Source organism: Pseudorca crassidens, chromosome 9, assembly GCF_039906515.1.
Source record: "Pseudorca crassidens isolate mPseCra1 chromosome 9, mPseCra1.hap1, whole genome shotgun sequence".
NCBI classification, from domain to species: domain Eukaryota; kingdom Metazoa; phylum Chordata; class Mammalia; order Artiodactyla; family Delphinidae; genus Pseudorca; species Pseudorca crassidens.
Window position 1 is genome coordinate 62,847,540 of NC_090304.1, and position 22,997 is coordinate 62,870,536.

Genomic DNA, 22,997 nt, shown 5'->3' on the forward strand with positions numbered 1-22,997 from the left:
AAAGTACAATGTAAGGTTCTAAACTCTTATTTCCAGGCTTAGGAAGCCCTAATGCTCAGCTAGAATTCTAAAGCTATCTGGCGAAATGTAAGCAGAAATGAACAGTTCTCACTGCAGCAAAAATAGGAGGAGGAAAAAGAGTGGTTTGTCTTTGCCATGACGTTCCCCATCAGCTTACAGCAACAGGGAAGATCAGCATAACTCACTAGAAAAAGCTGCAGTGACTTTTAGGATTTTTCTTTAATATGTTTTGCATAAGCCACCTCCCCTCTGGAGCCTGTAGTGGTGCTGAGGCACTGTCAGAGCCACTGGGCATTTCTCCTGGGCAGCTTCAGGAGAAAGCAAGGTATTTAAGGGAGAGAAATTAAAGGAAAAAGAAAAGCAGGATTTTTTATTTCTCTCTTAATGACAAGCATTCAGAAAGTGTCGTCAGTTCTGACTAAATAGCTATTTTGGGCTGTCATTGTTTGTGCCTTTTTTTAGGAAGGAAAAAGGCAATCTTGTCTTAAGCTAGAGATTATTTAGCATCGTAAGAGAAGGCAGCCACTTAATTTGATTTCCAGTTCCGTCTGTCATATGAGTCTAGGTAATTACAAATTTTAAGCACTTGCAACACAGCCAGTGATTTCCAGGGCATTAAAAAATTGGCATGGATGCCCAACTCTCATCATTCCACAACTTTTATTAATAATGGCTTTAAATGCAGAACCAAGCATTTCTGTCAATAACACTTTCCTCTCCTGAAGTCATAGCAGGTCACATTTCCTGCAGCTCTTCCCAATAAACAAACCCAAACATAGAAACTCAAGACCATGGAAAACATAGGAGAATTCTAAAATGACTTTCTCCTTTGGAGGTTCAGAGGATTTTTAAAAACCAAACTTTCAATCTGTGAATAGGTATTGTTAATTTTTTTTTCCATTAGGAAGAGTGGAAAAAAGCAATTGTGTATCTTTTTTATGATTATCTTAATACACCCTAGGGTATTTGGATGGCCCAAGAGAGACAGAGCTAAAAAATGTTCTAAATCTCAGAACAGTCCACAGGCAAGAGTTAAACAAAAATGAAGTTACAGGTGAAAAAGCACATGTAGTTCCCCTGACAAGACAATGAGTGAGGACTTCTGATCTGACTTCAGATACAGTGGTAATGTGTGCACATTCCAAAGAAAGGCTCTTACACTTAGGGACCTGCTTAAAACTTCCACAAACATTTACCCATCCCACAGCATCCCAATACAGACATGCTCTACCTGTAGATTTATCACCTAATTTTCTTATGTGTACTAGGACAGCTGATTTATTATCCTCAATTTATAGATGCAGGAAATGAGGCGTTAACCACAATGACAATGTTCCACTAAAAAGTATTCCCTATTTGTAGGAAGAGCCTTCAACAGGGCACAGTATCTGCTAAAAGAACAATATTTGCTATTGTAAAAGGAAATTATAACTGGCTACATACTTTTGGAGGCAACATAGTAAATCTAGGCTCCAATACTCAAAGCAAATAGTCCTAGAAAATTACTTCCATGTCAGATCCTTTCTTTTACCATTGGTAAAGTGGAGATTTATAAAATGGAAATAATACTTAACTCATAGTGTCATTGAGAAGATTAAAGAGGAATCCTGTCATCAAAATAGTCTAGATCGATCAAAGACTTAAGTATAAAAATTGAAACCATAAATATATTAGAAGAAAACATAGATTTGCTTGGGTTTAGATTTTGTATAATATAGGATGGAGAAGCCTGAAGTCATATAAAAAAGATAAACAAATGTGAGTATATAAATATATAAAACTTCTGTTTGGCTAAATTATATACAAAGACAAACTGACAAAACAGTTGCAACACATTCAATGGAAGTTTTTCTTAAAATACAAAGAATTTTTATAAATCACTATGAAAAAATATAAAATTGAATGAAAAAATAGGCAAAGAACATAAAGTGGCAATTCACAAAAAGACCACAAGACATATTAAAAATGCTCCACCTTATTCATATTTAAGGAAAAGCATACAAATTAGAAAAGGTTTTTAAAATTGATATATCAAGTACTAATGGGGATGCATGAGAAAACTTTTTGGAGGGAAATGTATCAAATATTTTAAAAGGCACATTACATCTCTCTGATGTAATGATTCAACCTTAACTTCCAGGAATTAATCTCATATAGATATAGACACATAGACACACATATATACATACATATATATTATATTCACAGTGCAAGACATAGTTGTAAGATTTAAGTTTATCTTTACCACAGAATACTACGCAATTATTAGAAAAATATAAGGCACGTGTACATATTCTTCTACTGGAAGATGTCCAAGTTATAATGTTAAATGTACAAATAAGATTGCTAAAGAGTATGTATGGTATAAGCCTATACTTGTGTGTATATTCATATACAATTGTGGTAGGGGTGTGTGTGTGTGTGTGTGTGTGTGTGTGTGTGTGTGTGTGTGTGTGTGTAAAATTTTGACAATGTTGATCATTGGGGATTGGGACTTGGCTTAGGTGAGGAGTAAGACATTACCTTTCATTTTTCATTTTATACCCTTCCATATACTACAGAGGCCTCACTCACAATGAACTATATATACAACTATCCTCTCTAGTAAATGAGAGAAATAAAAACAATGAAAAGGAGGAAATATTAGGACATGTAAGGGGACTTGCCCATTCTGGCATTAATTTAGCAGAGTTCAGGGGATGATCATGACATGAGGGATAGGAATGTACCAATTTCTGAGTTGATCTGAGTTCCTGAGTGCCCCGTGTAGTGTGGACATCTCCCTGGAATGCATGTAATTCTAGTGCATGCAATATATTTTTCTTAAATCACGGCCCTCAAACGTAAGTCAACTACTTTATTTAGTTCTTAACTGAAAAACTGGCTATCAAATAAACCTGACACTAGGCAATTTTTACCTTATGCACTGCATTTAGAACCTGACCTCCACATATATTTAGCTTGTACCATTTTTTTTTTACAATGAACATTGACATAGACTGAATATTTGTGTTCTTCCAAAATCCATATGTTGAAACCTAATCCTCAATATAGTGGTAGTTGGAGGTGAGGCCTTTGAGAGGTGATTAGGTTCTCATGAATAGGAATGGTATCTTTACAAAAGAAACCCCATAAAGTTCCAATACCCCTTCCACTACGTGAGGACACAGAGAAAAGGCCATCTATGAACCAGGAAGCTGACTCGCATCAGACACCAAATTGGCTGGCACCTTGATCTTGGACTTACAGACTCTAGAATTGTAAGAAATAAATTTTCACTGTTTATAAGCCACCAGTCTATAGCATTCTGCCATAGCAGGCCAAATGGACTAAGACAAGCATGTAATATTTTTTAGAATATAACCTAGTTTCTGTAAAATTTTTTTTGAAAATATTAAAGCAATAGGAAAGTATAATTTATTAATTATATGATAACAGCAACAGTGTCTATTGATATAGACAAATAATTCATTTCTCTGGACATTTTCCTTATCTACAAAATAAGACTGGAAAATCTAGTCCTTTCAGGCAGAGTAACTTTGGTAGTTTTGCTTGCTTTTTGCTTTGTTTTATTTAGACAAGACAGATATGTGTGTTTAAAATTTAAGGATCCACTAGGTTGTACTCCAAACCAGTTAAATCAGAATCTCTGGGGGTGGAACCCAGACATCAATCAGTATTTTATAAAGCCCCTCAGGTGATTCCAATGTGGAGCTAAGCTTGAGAATTACTGATTCTGTAAAGGCACAGATAGTTAAATATTTTAGGCTTGCAAGCCATAAGATCACGGTCACAAGTACTCAACTCTATTACAACTACTCAACTTTGATGCTGTAGTGAGAAAGCAGTGATAGATTTTACATAATGTGTCCCAATAAAACTTTATTATTAAGATTAACACTTGAATTTCATATAATGTTCTCATGTCACGAAATATTATTCTTCTTTGGATTATTTTCAACCATTTAAAAATGTAAGAACATTTCTTAGCTTGTGGTTTGCCAATCCCTGCTCTAGAGTCTTGGGAAGTGGTTCTTAAAGTGTGGTTTTGGGGCTAGCAGCATCAGCATAAGCTGGGAATTTGTTAGCAATTAAAATTCTCACATCATACCCCAGACCTACCAAATCAGAAACTAGGTATGTGGCTCAGGAATCTGTGTTAACAAGCCTTCCGGGTATTTTCACGTAAGCTAAGGTTTGAGAGCTTCCTGCTCTAAACAGGAAGAGAAGAAAACTGACAGTTAAGGCTCCCACAAACATAGGAGTACAGGTGGAGAAATTAGTGCTGGAGGGGAGAGAGTATAGGAAATAAAGAGAGAATGACTATTCTCTGCAAATGAGATAATTCTAGAGTGGAGGCTCAGGGTTCCGAGATGAATGCCAGTTGAGTAAGAAGGCCCTACAACACCTTAGAACTTAGAATTCTTTCCCCTTTAGAAACTCTAACAGCTCTTAGACCTTGGAGTAAAAAGCAAACAAACAAGCAAACAACAACAATAAAACCCCACAACTTGGGTTTAAATTCCTTTTCTATCACTTACCAGCTGAGTGACCTTGGGCAAATTACATAACCTCTCTCTGCCAGAGTATTCCTCTGGAAAATAAAGATAACAAGCCTACTTTACAGGGATGTTGTAAAGACTAAAATAAATAAGGTGTGCAAACTGCTTAGCCTAGTACCTGATACATAATAAACTTAATCAGTGGTAGATTTTAGTGTAAAGAAGACTGAAATGACAGAGGTAAGAAGAAAAAAAAAAGATGATACCATTCCCCTTGACTAACCTCTACCTAGAAAATTTCCTTCATGGTTTTGTAGACCTTCTAGGACTTCCCTGGGATTTCCAATCAGCGTTAAATAGAATTTTCAGGAAGTTTGCTTATCTCATTAGAACCCTGAATTGATTTAGTATGATTGGCATTTCTTGCCTCTTTCTTGGAGTTCTTCTGAGATAATAATAACTGATTTACAGATTATAAAGCACTTCAGAACTTCTCGGGATTTTCCACCAAAGTGTCCCTAAAGGCAGAAGAGAATGCATTTATTACCCCTGGAGGTATAGGAACAAAATAGAATGTCTCTAACCTCTCATTAGTTATCTTAAAAATTCATATAAATGTTCAATTCAACCCAACAGTATCTTTGTATTTATTATGAAGTAATGTTTTATATTACTTACTGACCATTAGATTTAATAAGCCAAGAAGGTTGTGAAATGTTTATCCCATGGCTTTGACAATGCTCTGACACACATACTACTGTATATGCTTAGGGGTACTCTTGCCTCAGTCAGAAAGTAGAAATAAATCCCATTTGATTCTTTTTTTTTTTTCTTTTTTTTTTTTTTTTGCGGTACGTGGGCCTCTTACTGTTGTGGCCTCTCCCGTTGCGGAGCACAGGCTCCGGACACGCAGGCTCAGCGGCCATGGCTCACGGGCCCAGCCGCTCTGCGGCATGTGGGATCTTCCCGGACCAGGGCACAAACCCGTGTGCCCTGCATCGGCAGGCGGACTCTCAACCACTGCCCCACCAGGGAAGCCCCCCATTTGATTCTTGGTCCTCACTTCAGCCTTGGAGATATTGTCATCACTCCTTGCATTCAGTGAGGAAAAACAGCAGTGACTAAATGAATTGTTCAGATTTATACAGAAGCTAAGAGGTAGAATTCCAACACCAGACCTTCCAATTCTAATGTCCAGAGCAAATTTCTCAAGATCCCAGTGCCTGCATAGTGATTCTGAATCATTTCAGAAATAACACTCCATTTATATACAAATATTTTTAATGTCTCACTATCATGATAAAAAATAAGTAATATAGCCTGTATTTACAGAGGATATAAAATTCAACATAATACAAGACAAAGAAGAAATAAGTAAAATAGTTGAAAAATTTTTTCAAAATAGTTTAAAATTTTTTAAAAGTGGAAATGCTCAGGGAAAACGCCACCAATAGCCTAGTTAAATGGTCAGGGGCTTGCACCCACATATATAGACAAACATGGGCATACTGAACTGCTTACTCAAACATCTCAAGCATTACTGTTATCAGTGACATAACATTGTGGACTGTTGAAAACTCTTGGTAAAGTTCCGAGTAAAACAATGTTGACAACGGTTGATAGGTTGCTTCTATATTGTGGCTACTGTGAATAATGCTGCAATGAACATGGGAGCACACATATCTATTCAAAATATTGATTTCATTTCTTTTGAATATACACACAGAAGTGAAATTACTGAATCATACAGTGCTTGCATTTTTAATTTTTTGAGGAACCTCTATACTGTTTTCCTTAATGGCTGTACTAATTCACAATCTCATCAACCGTGTACAAGTTTTCCCCTTTCTCCACACCCTCACTAAAAATTGTCTTTTGACTTTTTGATAATAACTGTCCTAACAGGTATGAGGTGATTATTTCATTGTGGTTTTGATTTGCATTTCCCTAATGATTAGTGAGCACTTTTTCATATACTGCTGGCCATTTGTAAGTCTTCTTTGGAAAAATTTCTATTTTAGGTCCTTTGCTCATTTTAATCCAGTTATTTATCCTTTTGCTATTGAGTTATTCATTTAAGTTTTATAGTTTTTAGTGTAGAGATCATTCACCTCCTTGGTTAGATTTATTCCTAAGCATTTTATTGTTTTTGATGCTATTTAAATAGGATTGATTTATAAGTTTCTTTTTCAGATATTTTGCTGTTAGTGTGGAGAAATGCTACTGATTTCTCTATGTTGATTTTGTGTCCTGCAACTTTACTAAATTTATTGATTAGATCTAACAGTTTTTTGGTGGGGTCTTTAGGATTTCTTATATATAATATCATGCCATCTGCAAATAGAGGGAATTTTACCACTTCCTTCCTGATTTAATTTTTTTTTTTTTTCTTACCTAATTGCTTGGGTTAGGTCTTCCAGCACTATACTGATTAGAAATAGCAAGAGTAGGAATGCTTGTCTTGTACCTGATTTTAGAGGAAATGCTTTCAGCTTTTTGCCATTGAATATGTTAGTTGTGGGCTTTTCCTATCTGGCCTTTATTATGTTGAGTCACATTCCCTCTATTTCTAATTAGTTGAGAGTTTTTGTCATGATGGGATATTGAATTTTGTCAGTGCTTTCTATGCACCTGTTGAGATGATAATAAAATTTTTCTTTCATTCAATTAGTGTGATGTATCACAATTATTGATTTGTGTCTGCTGAGCCATCCTTGATTCCTGAGGATAAGTCCCACTTGATTATGGTGCATGACCTTTTAATGTGCTGTTGAATTCAGTTTGCTAGCATTTTGTGATGATTTTTGCATCTGTATTCATCAAGGATATTGGCCTATAATTTTCTTTTCTGATAGTGTTCTTGTCTGGCTTTGGTATCAGGGTAATACTGGCCTTATAAAATTGGTATGGAAGTCCTCTTCAATTTTTTGGAAGAGTTGAGAAGAACTGATATTGATTCTTCTTTCAGCATTTGGTATAATTCCCCAGTTATGCTACCTGTTACTCAACTTTAGTTTGTTGGCAGATTTCTGATTACTGTTTCAGTTTCCTTGTCTTGTTATTGGTCTGTTCAGATTTTCTATTTCTTTATGATTCAGTCTTGGTAGGTTGTATGTTTCTAGGAATTTATCCATTTCCTCTAGTTTATCCAATTTGCTTGTGCATAGTTCTTCACAAGAGTCTCATGATCCTTTGTATTTCTGTGGTATCAGTTGTAAAGACTCTCATTTCATTTTTGATTTTAATTATTTGAATCTTTTTTATTAATTACTTCATCTAAAACTTTGGGGATATCCCTGGTGGTGCAGTGGTTAAGAATCTGCCTGCCAATGCAGGGGACACGGGTTCGATCCCTGGTCTGGGAAGATCCCACATACCACGGAGCAACTAAGCCTGTGTGCCACAACTACTGAGCCTGAGCTCTAGAGCCCACGAGGCACAACTACTGCTCCTGCATGCCACAACTACTGAAGCCTGTGCACCTAGAGGCCGTGGTCCACAACAAGAGAAGCCAGCGCAATGAGAAGCCCGTGCACTGCAATGAAGAGTAGCCCCCATTTGCTGCAACTAGAGAAAGCCCACGCACAGTAACGAAGACCCAATGCAGCCAAAAATAAATAGATTTTTTTAAATTAAAAACTTTAAATAAATAAATAAATAAAAATTTGTCTATTTTGTTTATCTTTTCAAAACAGTAGCTTTTCAAAACAGTAGCTTCTTCTCCTAATCACAATTTCATATCAAGCTACTGTCTTGTCTCTTTCCTTTGTACACAACCTGTTTAGGAAAGCCAGCACCACATTTTCTGTCCCTTTCATTGTTTTCCACACCAACTCTGACTCCTTAATATACTGGCTTATGCTCTCACCACTCCATGAAAACAGACATCATAACCAATATATCACTCATCCAATATCAATTCTCTAATTCACCCTACCAGACTTCTTAGCTGATTCCAAACAGTTGAGCTCTCTCTCTTCTTGAAACAACTCTGACCCCTTGGCTTATGTCCTCACTTTGTCTTCTCATTTCAAATTTTCAGTCTCTTTACTGGCTCTTCACTTAGTATCATACTTTTATATGCCTGATTCAGATCTAGGTCCTCCTGTTTTTTCATTCTACACCTTTTTCCTAGGTTTCCTTTTTCATTTCCGTGACATTTATTACCACTCCTGTAACAATAACTTCCAAACATTTTTCTAATGCACATCTCTTCTCTGAGCTCCAGATCCATTTATCCAACTGCCTGTTGAGTAGTTGAATGTTATTTGCACCTTGAACTCATTATGGTCACAATTAAACTTTGAATTTCTCCTTGAAATTTCATCCTCCTCCATTTTTTCTATTTTAATATTGAATGATACTTCTCTCCACCCAGTTTCATAAGTCAGAAATCCCGCAGTCATCCTTGACAATCTCTTTTCTACCCTTGCAACAGCCAGCCAATGTTTGAGTACTACTAATTCTCTTAAATATTTCTAGAACCTATACTGCTTTATTCATCCCCATAGTAATAATCTATATTCTTACATAGGTTACTTCAGGAGTCTCCTAAATGTTTCCCTCACATATATTCTTGACCCCTGTAATCCACTTTGGACCTAGAACTCTGAAAGTGAATGTTTCTAAACATAAATCTGAATCATACCACTCTCTGTTATACACAAGCTTTACTGGCTTCCCAGTGTTGTTTAAATATAGTCCAGAATAATTAACAAAATCTTCAAGGTCCTGTATGGTATGAACCTTACTTGATTTGGAACCAGTTTCCACTTCATATTCCATGCTCCAGTCACAATGAACTTGTTTCAATTCCTAGAAGATGGCATGCCTCCCTCATAACTGCTTTTCCATATGTTTAGAATAGCAGTTCTCAATCAGAGATGATTTTTACCCCCACTCCAAGGACATTTGGTTATCATAACTGAGTGGGGGGGGGCAGTTATTGCTATCTAATAGGTAGACGTCAGCAATGCTGCTAAACCTCCCACAATGTTGAGATTGAAAAACACTGGTCTGGAAGGCTTTCCCTTCTACTTCTACCCACATGACCCCAGTGTCTAGCTGAAACATACTTACCTATCCTCTCTCAGCTTAGATGGCCTATATTCAGAGCAACTCTTCCCTGACTTTTGTCCACTTGCTATATATGCTTACTCCATTTTTCTTTACTTTTGCAGCCTTACCATAATTTAGAACTAGCTCCTTATTCAGTTAATGTGTGATTTCCTTGCCAGATTTTAAGCCCTATGAAGTTAGGAACTGTCTTCAACATGGTATCCTTGTCACTTAGCTAGACACTCAAAATAATTATTAAACAAGAAAACAAGTGGATGAATAAATAAATCTATTGTGTAGAGATAAAGACTGCTGGGCTTAGAACCCAAAATAGGGGTTCCTGGCATTACTTCCATTAATTAGATATGCCCCTGAACAGTTCCCTTAGCCTTTCATTTGGCCTCATTTTAAAATGTGTAAAGTAGTCACAGTAATTCCTACTACAAATATTTTGAGGATTAAGTATTTTGATAAATTTAAAGTATTTTTCAGCACTACTAGATATTATAGGATACAGTGGGAACTGGTAGAAGTCCATGGGAGGGAATAATATGAATGAAAGCCTTAAATATATGTATCTTTTTACTTGAAAATTTCACTTACAGGAACTTATGATAAAGAAATTATTAATCAAAGATTTAGCTCATGGATTTTCATCATTAGTTAAATAGATCAATGTAAAGTATGAATATTTTAAAATATAATGGAGTGTATCTGATGAGGAAGATAAGTATTATATGTTTAATAAATTACATTATTTGGAAAACTCATTATACATATATTCTATATACATATTTCATACACATGTACACACATGTATATACATGGATACATAGAAAAATGTCTAAATAACAAAATACTGGCAGTAGTTACCTTAAAATTATGGGATTATGGTAGTTATAATTCTCTCTCTTTTGAGTATCTGAATTTCCTAATTTTTCTGTAATGAGCATGACTTTCAAGATTAAAAACTAAATATGAGGAAAAGTACATCTTAGTTATAAAGGGACTGTAAGAAGTTGCTGTGTTATAAAGAATAAGATATAGTCCTTGTCTTCTAGAGCTTTTTTTAATTAATTACAAAATAAAATACCTACCTAGATAACTGATAAGGAAAAAAGTAAGAGCGGGATAGATCTTGATCAAGCAACTTAATGAGCACTTACTACATTCTAGTGTTTCAATGCATTAACTTATGAAGTCTGCAAAACAACTCCATTAGATAAGTTTCAACATATCCATTTAGTGGGTAAAGAAAATGAGGCCCCTAGGGGTTAAACAAATTGCAAGGTCATACAGGAAAAAATAATTTACTAATCACATTCAAACTAAAGTCTTTCTAGCTTCAATTAAAACCAAGGAGCAACCTGTGGGGGCCTCCCTGGTACAAAAGCCCCTCTGTGTCCCCAATTCCTTGTTTGTAGAAAAGGCTTTCGTCTCCTAGGCTTTCCCTGAATTGCAAAGAACAGACTCAAGCAGTTACTAATTCAAGAAGTGAGGGAATGCAGAAACAAAGGAAAAGCAGTCAAAAAATAGTTGGGTGACAAAACAGAGTCCTAGTTCCTCCTCAAGGAATATACATAACAATCTGACACTTATCTTAGAGTTGTTCGGCAGGAACTAAGACCCCCCACCCAGGTGGAAGACGGTGACTACATGCTGAGCACAGACCCCAGACTGGCTGGAATCAGAAGGTTAATGATTAAGATTCCTGAAACTCTATCCTGTTACCCTACCACCTACCAATCAGAAGAAAGTCATGTACGCTGAAGTGCTAACCTCAAGATTGCCTTTGAGTTCGGATCTTTTGAGCATGAGTTGCCTGCTCTCCTTGCTGGGCCCTACAATAAACACTGTATTTTCCTTCACCACAGCCCAGTGTCACTAAATTGGCTTTGCTGCATGGTGAATGGACCCAAGTTCAGTTCAGTATCAAAAAGTTACTTTCCACTAGGTACTTATGAGAGATACATTGAGTCAAGTGGTAAATCAGAGAAGGAGTGCTTACTTGACAGTGAGAGGCCAAAGGAAGAGTATATAGAGGTGTTAACACTTCAGCTAGCTCTGGAGGATGACTGGGATTTTAGTAACTAATGATGGAGGAAAAGGCATGAGGAAAAGCATTTCTGGCCAAGGGAACACTGAGCAAAAGTGAGAGGTAAATGGACAGTTCATGTAATTTATTTAGGGGTTGGTAGGCAGATTGGTTTGGCTAGAATAGGTTAGAGACAGCAATTTTACTTACTCAGTGAAGAAACTTGACATTTATGTAGTAGAGCAACGGAAACAAAAGTGAGGTTAGAATATTAAAAATCAATATTATCACCACTTATTAGAAATATAAGACTAGTTTTAAAAGTACAGTGACTGACTGATAATAGATCAGTCTTTGTAGTGTCTTGTGTTCTTGGAAACAGAGAAACTGAGAGGTAGAAGGGGCCTTGGAAAGTACCTGGTAGAATCCCTTCATTTTATAGATGAGAAAACTCTATCCAGAGAAAGGAAACTACTTGTCCAAAGTCATAAAACTTGACTATAATCCAGGTCTCCTGAGTCTCAACTCTGTGCTTAGTTTTAAGAAAAGGCAGCATCGAATAGTGTGTGTTGCTCCTAACAGCTCTATGAAGTATGATCACTATTTTACACCAGCAGTTATGGAGGCTCAGAAAAATTAAGTTCCTTGTACAACATTATAAATCAAAAGCTTACCTCACTCAAGAACCCATGACCTTCTTATGAATAGTGATATTGCCTAATCCTGCTATTGTGTTCACAGTATCTAGTACAAGGTTCATAGATAGCCAACATTAATCAATCAAATATCAACCATTATTTATTATTCATGATAAAGATTATAAATACAGATTTATGGACATAGAACACTAAGGGACTACAGCAGGGAAAATAATTAAGAAAGTCATAAATTAACCATTTTATTACATACCAATTCTAAATATGGCTTGCTTTTGCTAAGAGTTTTACCTTGATTATAGATCACTAGCTACCACTAATAAATTACACTGCTTCGATTTTGGAAGTCTTACATTTCACACCAGATACAAATTCAGCCAACAGACCCCGAAAGGCAACATTTTGTCTTGTAAAGACACACAAATTTACTTAAACTACTAATTAATTAGACTTAAAGTTCATAAATGTGTTAAGTCTTCTTCCTCTGGCAAAATGCACATGGAAGAGATCAAAACTGGTCACATCTACAGCTGCTACTTCATTCTCGAAACTGCCAACCATCCTTCCTAATTTGGACCAGGTGTGTCTAAGTGTGAGTAGACAGGAAATAAGAGTAACAAGGTTATTAGGGCAATGTTTCATGTTATGTAAGAAAATCTGGCTAATGAACAATTTATGTAAAATCCAAGCCCTTTGTATATGTGTGCATTTTTGCATCTCTCAAAGCACCCACAAAATAAAATTAAACATACTCAAAATTATTGTTGCATGGTAGGTTTGTAGACAAACAGGCTAAAATTTCCTCTAAGTGTTTAAAGGGAGATAAGTTAGAATGACTCACAAGATATAAAATGATGCAATTATCTGCAAATGATGCAAATTTAATAAATAATTATTAAAAATACAAAATTATATTGGAAGTGATCTTAGACAACCTTGATAAATTGTCCTTAAAACTCCTCAAAGATATTAAAATAAGTTAGCAATTCAATATGAGATACTGAATATACAAATGGACAATGGCCAGACTATATATGACTATATATGACAATAGATCTTTGAGCCACAACCTCTGCATCAACTGACCCGAAATGGCCAGGATTTCATCAAGGACTGACAGCTTCCCTAATTTTTGCCTCTATTTCCAACTTGGACCAGAAAAAGCCAAATATTCACCCTAATCGCATAGAACGCCCTGTATCTCGAGTCTCCCCGTGCCAACAAGCTCCAATCAGAGCAGATCTGAAGTCATACTTTTTTTCCACTATGAAAAACTCCTTTTGAGTTTCTGCTAAACAAACCCAATGATGGTGACTGACTCTCTTGCTATATAGCAAGCACTGAATAAATATTCTCTGCTTATTCTCATTTGGGCAGCCTTTATTTATTTCCACAAACATTTGCAGAAAATGGGGGTTAGTTTTGTGTAGGATGACCATTTGTCCCAATTTACCAGGACTAGCACTGGGTTTTGTCCCCTTTGTCCCAGTATAATTAATAGCACCTCTTTTTATGCTCAAAAATGTCCTTATATGAAGAATAAATTACATGGGTACCCTAAATCTAGGCAAATTGTTCATTAGACAAAGGTGTTAACAGGCAAATGGTGTTAGGTAACTTGACCTAGAACAATGGTAGGTGACGATGAAAAGTGGACAGGTCATTGGAAAATTTAGTCTGTTATAAAATCAACTAGCAAGTTAGGGGGAGAGGACTTTCTTACCTACTATATCCAGTTTTCTTTGATGAGATTTCCAGCTTTAGTAAAAGGGAGATGGGATTTTAAGAGGTGTCCTCTTTTCCCCTCGAGGCATTCCTGCCACCCCTGCAGGATGATGCAAGTGTTGCCATGGCAAATACTTCTCCCACGCTGCTGGAAGACCTTCCCATTGCAGGCTAACTTCTGTTCTATTCTGTTTACATTTCCCTCTTTCTCTCTCTCTGCTACATAGTAAGTCACCCTGAGTCTAGATTTCAGAGTATAACTTTCTCTCCAGTGTCTTTTCTTTGAAAGCAATTTGCTGTCTGCCTGCTTTTCTGCAACCTACTGTGTATATCCACAGGTGAACCTTAATGGCAGGGATGCAGAAAAACGTAGCAGACAGGAGACATGACCAAAGAAAGCAAGGGCAAGCCTACAATGAGTCAACTGAAAGTAAGAATTCTTCAATTTGCTGGTCTCAAATGTTCTGTTTTCAAATGAAAATAGGAAGTATTGTAATCTACCTGGCTAACTTATATAAATACATGGCTTTTTCCTAAAGAGTAGCATGTTTGAGGGCAGAGTAATATAGACTCAAGGATTTTGCAGCCAGAAACACCTCAACTTAAATCTGTAAGGTCCATGATGGTAAAGACCATTTCTCTTTTGCCCACTACTATAAACTAAGCCTGGAACTTGGCAGGTACAAAATATACTTTTGTTCCCTGAGTGTGTGATTGACTCAGAAGCCACCAGTTACAAGTACTATGACCTTGGTAGATTATATAATTTCTCTGAGCCTCAATGTCCTCATGTGTAAAATAAAAAAAATAAAGCCACTTCATAGGATTTCTGTGAAATTTAAATGAAATAAGGTATGAAAAATACCTAGCAGATGCCTGATATGTAGTACATATTTGATAAATTGTCACTGCTATTGTTCTTGTTTCTGTAGCTGCTACTCAAGAGGTCATGTTTAGGAGGGTTATAATGAATAGATCTTTTAGTAAATGCTTCCAACAGTGTATTCTGATTATTATATGTGGTTGACTCTCAAATAGACTACAACCTGCTTAACTGTCACTCATATTTATGCATTTTTAAAGTTTGGAGCATCTGCACAGTGCTAAGAATATTCTTCACCTCTGCTAGATTTCATACTACTTTTTCAATGTTCTAACAACTCCTAATTATGAGAAGATTAATTTAAAAAATCTCTTGGCTGTCTGTGGGCGTTGCCTGATTCCAAACCCTAGTCAGAGCAAATATGGCTATTTCAGTCTCATTACTAGAAAAGTAATATAGGGATCTTTTGAAAATAGATATAACACAGATCTCCTGTTCCTCCTAACTTATACAGTGACAAAAATCGCGAATGATAAATAGACTTCCTGTAAGAGGGAGGCTAATTTAAAATATTCATGCACATATGCAGATATAAATCTGTATGCATTCATTAACAAAGATTTATAGAGCACCTACTAAGTGCTCTTTGTGCCAGACACTATAGTAGGTATTGGGTATACAGTGAACAAAATGGACATCTTCCTTCCTTTGTGGAGTCACTTTCTTTGTTCTTGCTCCCTTATCTGTATTCATTAACACACACACACACACACACACACACACACACACACCCTTCCTATGAGCCCATATGCCTGTGTGTGTGTGTGTGTGTGTGTGTGTGTGTATATATATATATATACATATATATATATAATATACTTATAAATATGCCCCCAAAGCCAGGCCTATAAAACATCAATTCTCAGGAAAGTTCGGGGGTGGGCGATCAACTGCATATTACTGAAAGAAAAGGATGTGTTTAGTAACTTTGGGGCTTTACCTCTACCTCCTTATGTGTTTAATTATTTACTTCAAATCTATTTTTATCTTGCCGTGTTCCAGAGAGTATTGTGGTGGTCGCTACCAGGTGACAATGGGTTCTCCAGTTCTGTTTGGGCAGGGGGTCCTGAAGGACAGCCTGGTCATGAATAGGCTCGCTGGTCAGCTTGTCTTTGCCAGAAGCACATTTGTGTTAAAGCTTGCACACACAATCAGAAAATAACTGACACTTGGAAATCTATGCTTCTATGTACACTGCAAGGCTCCGTTACCACTTAACAAGGTCTCACTATATGCTAGGAACCATACTGAGAGGTTTTAAAGCATTATCTCTAATCCTTACCACAGCTTAATGTGGTAAGAATTATCTCTGCTTTAAATATGAGAAATGAAGTTTGCATGATCTCAAACTCACAACACACAGCATTAAAAGTTTGAACTTCACAATTCAGAGCACATGTTTATGTTCAGGATCATAGTGTTTTACAGTGCTTTTGTGAGGAGTAAATGAAATAGTAAACACTTTGTGTACGTTTGTAAGCAAGGAAGGTCCTAATTATTAAGACTGGAGAATAAATAGAAATCAAATGTTTGATTTGCTTGTTATTCTTCCCTGTTATAAATACTGACCAGTATTCGATTTTTAGCTACGCATAGGTCCGCATGTGTGGAAGTATGGCTTTGAAAGGTATATATATTATATATTTATAATCGTGTGTAATTCTTTTAGTTTGTATAACGAAGACAATAAAGGACATGCAAAAATATATGTGACTCATTTTAAAAATTCATAAACATAGGCAGGTCATTCTGAAATGTACATAGGCACTAAATTAATATATCTAGAAATCCACTTTTATGCTTCCTGTGTTTAAAACTTTATGAGTTAAGTATTACTGCTCTATCTCTTGAAAATGCTTGACTGAGCTTCACTTATTGGGAAGCCAATCACTAAAGTGAATTTAAGAAACTTCATAATTATAAATTTTCTCTCAAGCATTCCTCACCCATAGGTGGTAACCTTAAAAAGCTTCTAATGTGTCTTTTTGGAATGAACAATTTAACAATTAAATGCTTTTACTCTTCTCTCAGGGTAGCAGTACAATTATGTTTACTTCTTCCCCAATGTACTTTTTATCAGGCATTAAATATCTAGAATTCTAGAGTCTAAGAGGTAAAGCACATTACCATCTCTAAAGGGTTCATTAGCATGACCATTTCTTGGTTCTTAAGAGTAAATCCAGAACTTCATTTAATTCCAAATTTCACCAAGAATTAAGTGCTGCAGTGTGGTGTAAAAAGGACTGGTCAGAAAGTCAGGGATTTGTGGCTACGTCTCTATCTTCAATTTGCTTAGATGTAAAATAAATAATGGGGATTGGGGAATGGAGATGAAAAATAGACAAGCTAACATTTAAGGTCCTTATCAAACACAAGATTTTATGTTTATACATTAACAGTCCCAGAGTCACATAGCTGAAAGGTCACGTTGAGAGTTATACACTCTGTCCCTACAACCTGAAACCAATTCAGACCTAAAGGTAATTTTCCCACTTGCCTTTACAACCTATTCTAAATTTTAAAGTCAGTAGTCTCCAACACGCTCCATGAGCTGAGCCTTTTCACCCTCTCCAGCTTTATTTCTTACCAGTCTCCTAAGGTGCTTTTAGTTCTAGGAGGTTAATCTCCTCACTTTATTCATTCCACCTTGTAGATTGGATGTCATGAAACCCCCCACTCCCGCGCCATCTCTCCTGCTACTACCTTAACTTAGATCGTCATAATTCTTTCTTGAACCATTATAATGTCATACTGATCTTCCTGGCTGTAGCCTCATACCATTCCCTATATCTTTACATTGACTCCACAATTATCTCTTTAAAGAAACAAATCTGTGCATGCCATTTTTTGAAGGAGGGTTTGGAGGAATTCTATAGTTACCTGTCATCTGTTATACATAATCCAAATGTTTTCTAGGTCTTGACTTATCCGCCCCACCCACCATTATTGGGTTGGCCAAAAAGGTCCATAAGATATTATGGAAAAGCCCGAATGAACTTTCTGGCCAACCCAATATTTTTCTAGCTATATTGTCTGCTAAGTACCTAATGCCACAGTCACGCTATAGTTTTCCATGTGTAGCTGTCTATTTCTAGAATACACTTCCCTCCTTTTTTATCTAGCCAACTCCTTCTCTTTCCTTCCCTACTATGCCTTATTGGGGATTAGCCAGAAAGAGTGTTGGTTATTCATCTCAGCTCATCCACATTTTAGCTTTGTGACCATGGACAATTTGCTTAATCTCTCTGAATCTTATTTCCCTCATCAATAAAATGGAGATAATGATCCCTAATTTGAAGGGCAGTTGTGAATATAAAGTGGGATAATAAAAATTGAGCACCTGGCATGAGGTAGTCGTTCTCCCTTTAATCATACGCCATTCTAATTTACTTTCCACACTGCAGACTATCTGAACTAATCATATCACTCCTTTCTTAAAGTCCTTCAATAGTTTCCTATTTCCATAGCTTATAAGACTCTCCCTTGTTTTCTAATACAGCCTTATTTCTCATCACTGCCCTTCTTCAATGCTATGCTCCAGCCAACTGAAGTGCTTCAAGTTCCTCAACTCTACCAAATTCTCTCTTACCTCTAGGCCTTAGCATATCCAGTTTCCTCTTCCATGAACACACTCTTCCAATCTGTCTCTCTTCAGATATATCCTGTATGAACTATTATCCCACTTTCCTTTCTGTTTGATTTTATTGCTCTTTTCCTTTCTACGAGGGTTACAGTCTATGTCAGTCTTGACCATTGTGAATCTCCAGTGTCCTACAAAGTTCTTATCTACAATCCTCTACCTACTCTAATCCTACCCTTCCTGAAAGAACCACCTCAAGTCCCACCTAGGACCTCTACACTGATATCTACTTTTTCTATTATCTAGATGCTTTCACCAGCTGGGCCATAACACAGTGTCTTCCCTGAGGAAACAGCAATATGAGTTGTAAAAATGAGGAAATCAAGGAAGAATAGTCAGGGGAGGCATCTTAGAGAAGAAAAAACTCAGACCTGGGCATTGAAGATGAGTGGAATCAAGGAAAGTAGAGAAGATTGTCCAGCCAAAGTAAATAGGACAAAGAATGATGATTCTTTTACTCATTCAATAGATCTTCATTAAACACTTATTCTGGGCAAGGCCCTGTGCTAGCAGCATACCATACACTAGGTTTGGTGAAGGGATAGGCTTTATTGAGCAGAAGTTTTGGACAGGAATTAAGATAGAACAGGTTTGGGTGGGGCCTGATTACAGGTAGCCGTAATCCCACCAGACGTTGGTATGATACTACTCCAAGCACTGGGGCTCCCACTTGACCTTTGTGATGCTTTACTCATTTCTCTCATTTATTAGCTATTTCCTCACTAGACTCCTAGCTCCATGTGGATTGAGAAGGTTTTTGTTTGTTTGTTTTCGGGGTTTTTTTGGCCTAGTTACTACTGTATCTCTAGCACTCGGAACATTATCAAGCACAGGGAAGGCAATTGAGAAATATATGCTATGCACTATGCTAAGCCTATCTGCCCCACTGCATAAAAATTTATTAGTTGATATGTTTGTGTTCTCCTCTACACAAGGATTGGTAACCTTTTTCCATATAGGGTCAGTTAGTAAATATTTTTGGTTTTGCAGGCCACATTGTTCCCTGTTGCAACTAGTCAATTCTGCTATTGAATTAGACAACAGTCACAGAAAATACGTAACTGAATGAGCATGGCTGTATTTCAATAAAACTGTCTTTACAAAAACAAGTGACAGGTTGGATTTGGTTTATGGACCATAGTTTGCTGACCCTTGTACTAGGCTATAAGCTCCTTGAGGGAGGAAATTACTCATTTTGTGTTGAAGTAGTTGCCTAATGCCTGGTGCATAGCAAGTGCTCAATAATAACATCTTCGAGTATTTACTGTGTTCCAATCACTGTTCTAAATATTTCACAAGTACTCATACATGTAATCCTTACAACAACTCTTGATCTTATTCTTATTTCACAGATGAGAAAACTGTGTCCCAGGTAGGATAAGTAACTGGCCCAACATTACATGGTTGGCATGTGGCAGGACTGGAATTTTGACAGCTGGGCCCCTGAATCTGTACTCTTAATCATAATACTATAGAGCCTCTCAATAAATTGGAATAAGCAGAGGATTTTAGACTTCACGCAATAGGGCAGTTCTTCTCAAGGTTTTTTAGGAAATAGAGCAGCACTTGGAAGAACTAATACTATCATATATTAAATTTCATAAAACAGATTCGACAAAACTACCAACAGAAATCAAGACTACGATACATGTGGACAAAAAGAATCACTGATGCAAATACCTCTTACTCCCCCTACAAATGAAGCTGCTAAATTGAGCTTGGTTGTTTCTAGAGTTTGTGAACATTTGCTACTTCTATATTTGTTTGGTCATCTGCCAGAACTCTACTAGCTCACAGAATGCCAAAGATTTAAGAAATATTGATAGAAGAATAACTTATAAATGGGCACATTACGTCCATTAGTTTGGTTTGCCAGTTGGTAAAAGACACTATTTGACCTTGGTGGAAATAAACTTTGGAAATATCTGAAATTTAATTCTGAGGTTCTGAAAAGGAACACAGCAGGAGAACCCTTAACAGGGAATGGGAGGCAGTACCTGCTTCCAGGAGAAGAGGAGCCTGTGAGGAAGACCTGAAAACACACAGCCAGGCAACAGCCTGTTGTTGAGGACCCCAGGTAGCTCTTAATACCATTTATCTATATGGTTCTCCCTGTTATGCCTGATAAATGATTTCAGAATCCCAGACACTTCACTTGAGGTCTGACTCTGGTAATAATCTCAAGCAGAGCAAAAAGCTGAACAGTGTTCCTGAAAAGCAACATAGGTGGATGCTTGTATAGAAAGCTCAAGTAGCAAGCTTTTCAGGAGGGAGGAAATTCCAAATGGAAAAACTAAGAAAGAAGCTCACACTTAGGGAGGATTTAGGCTAAGATTTACATTGGTATTGTTAGCCTTGTTTTTACAGAGGAAGAGACTGAAGCTCATTAAGTACATGTAAATTATTCACAGTTCTGCCAGTAGGAACCAGAACAGCTTAGGCATGAACCCAGGTCAAATTTAAACACAAGTGGATTAGACACCAATGCCCATTGACTTTTTCCCTCTACCAAAATGAGTCTTGACCAACCTCACAAGCTAAACCTATGTCATAATCTTGCCTCTGTTTTCAACTTTCTAGGACATAATTTGGCTTTTCTGTGTTTCTAGCTCTTTGTTTCTAAAATAGGAACAGTAACATTGGTCCTTTGTTACTGCATACCAGTACTAAAGGAGGAAACATAACTCAGAGAATCAGTTATAACTCAGCCTAAAAGGGACTTTGCAACACAGTTTTCCCAACCAATACATAAGGAAGATGAGGACTAGATAGGTTATTTAACTCACCTAAAGTGACATCCTATTATAAGAAGTATATGATTCTAAAATAGTAAAATTTCAAGGGTTGTTTTTTTCCCTGAAAATGTAAAAGACAATACTGTTCAGAAAGGCAAAGTCTAAAATCAGTTGCATTTCAAACCAGTGGCTCAAGAAAATAAGGGAACTTTTCATGTATCTTTATACTAAAGTGCAGATATTAATTTTCCTCTTTTAAATATATTAACAGCCAATATCTGTTGATTGAACATGTGGCAAGTACTCTCCTAAGCTCTTTATATGAATTAACCAGTTTTACCCTCACAACTCTAAGGGAGAGATGGAATTAGGATTTCTATTTTATAGATGAAGAACACAAAGACAGAAAGATTAAGGACTTGCCCAGGTTCAGACAGGACAGGATGCAAGCCTAGGCTTCCTACCTCCAAAGTCGGTGCTCTTAACCACTACACTATATTATCTCAACAGTAGGCTACATCCTCAGTATATTTTGCCATATCGTTACATGCTTGCTAATTATAACTTCATGACTATAAATTGCATTCATTTTCTTACCTCATTTATTAGTATTTCTATATAATTTACTCCACATTATATGTGATATTTAAAAATAAAGTAGTGCTTTATAAAACAAAAAAGCATTTCTATAGTCCACCTTTCAGCAATTTGTATAGGGCCACCTCACATACTTTTATTCTAAGCTGATTTCTTCAGCCTTAGAAGGCAGAGGCCAACTCCTCTGAAGTCTAACTCAAATGCCACCTCCTCTTTGAAATTTTCCTCACCCTCTCTGGCAAAATGGGTCACTCTCTCCTCTGTACTCCCAGGGAGTTATATTCTTTCATTACATTGAGTTGTTTACATATCTGTCTGTTCACATTACAAAAGGGTCTTAGTACCCTGCATGTAGCAACAGGACTGGCAGAAAGTCGGTGTTCTGAATATATACATTATTAGTTATGAAAAATATGTAAAGATTAGCCATTAAGACCTATATTGTTATGGTATGACTTCTGTGTACATTTCTGAAAAGCCACATATCGGCAAGAAGAACCATACTTACTAGACTTTGATGCTTAATTTCCTAGGTGGACCCATGAACCCCAGATAACATGCTTGTGCATAGGGAGGCAGCAGAGTTTAGGCTTTAAAATGAGACAAATTTGTGCTTGAGTCCCAGTGGCTACCTGGTAGATGCTGGAATACTAGTAGTACCCTTACTGGGGTGTTGTAAAAAATGAATTTTTAAAATGTGTTATTTTTTAATATTGAGTTTGAAGCATCGACTGTACTCAACATACATTAGTAGTTATTAATATTAGGCCTGCTCTCTGGAAAAATTATGCTTTGGACCTTTGCACATCCTTTTCACTGGCCTTTTATTCATCTCCTCTTCCCCATCTCAATGAGTTTTAATTCTCCATTATCAAGTCCAAGTTCATTAATCAGTCAAAGAGCCCATAGGAACAAATTCTGGAGAGAAGTAGTAGTTGGAGAGTCCTTGAATCACACCCTCCAGGAAGATACTTATATTATTGACATGGAAAACAAGCTCTGTGATCATGTAACACTTGCTGACTGTAGAATCCCGTATGAACCCACAGCATTTATTTAGCTCCATTGGTCAAAAACTCTTTCTTGGAATTTAGGGCTTCCAAATTTGCCTCTGGGTTGTCTGTGCTTGGCTCCAGCAAAAGGCT

General features: G+C 36.7%; 1 protein-coding gene across 11 annotated transcripts in view; it reads right to left on the reverse strand.

Annotated features, from left to right (window-relative positions):
• DLG2 (discs large MAGUK scaffold protein 2) overlaps positions 1 to 22,997 on the reverse strand; it is a 2,011,757-nt gene that overhangs the window by 1,407,471 nt on the left and 581,289 nt on the right. The gene's annotated exons all lie outside the window — the stretch shown is intronic.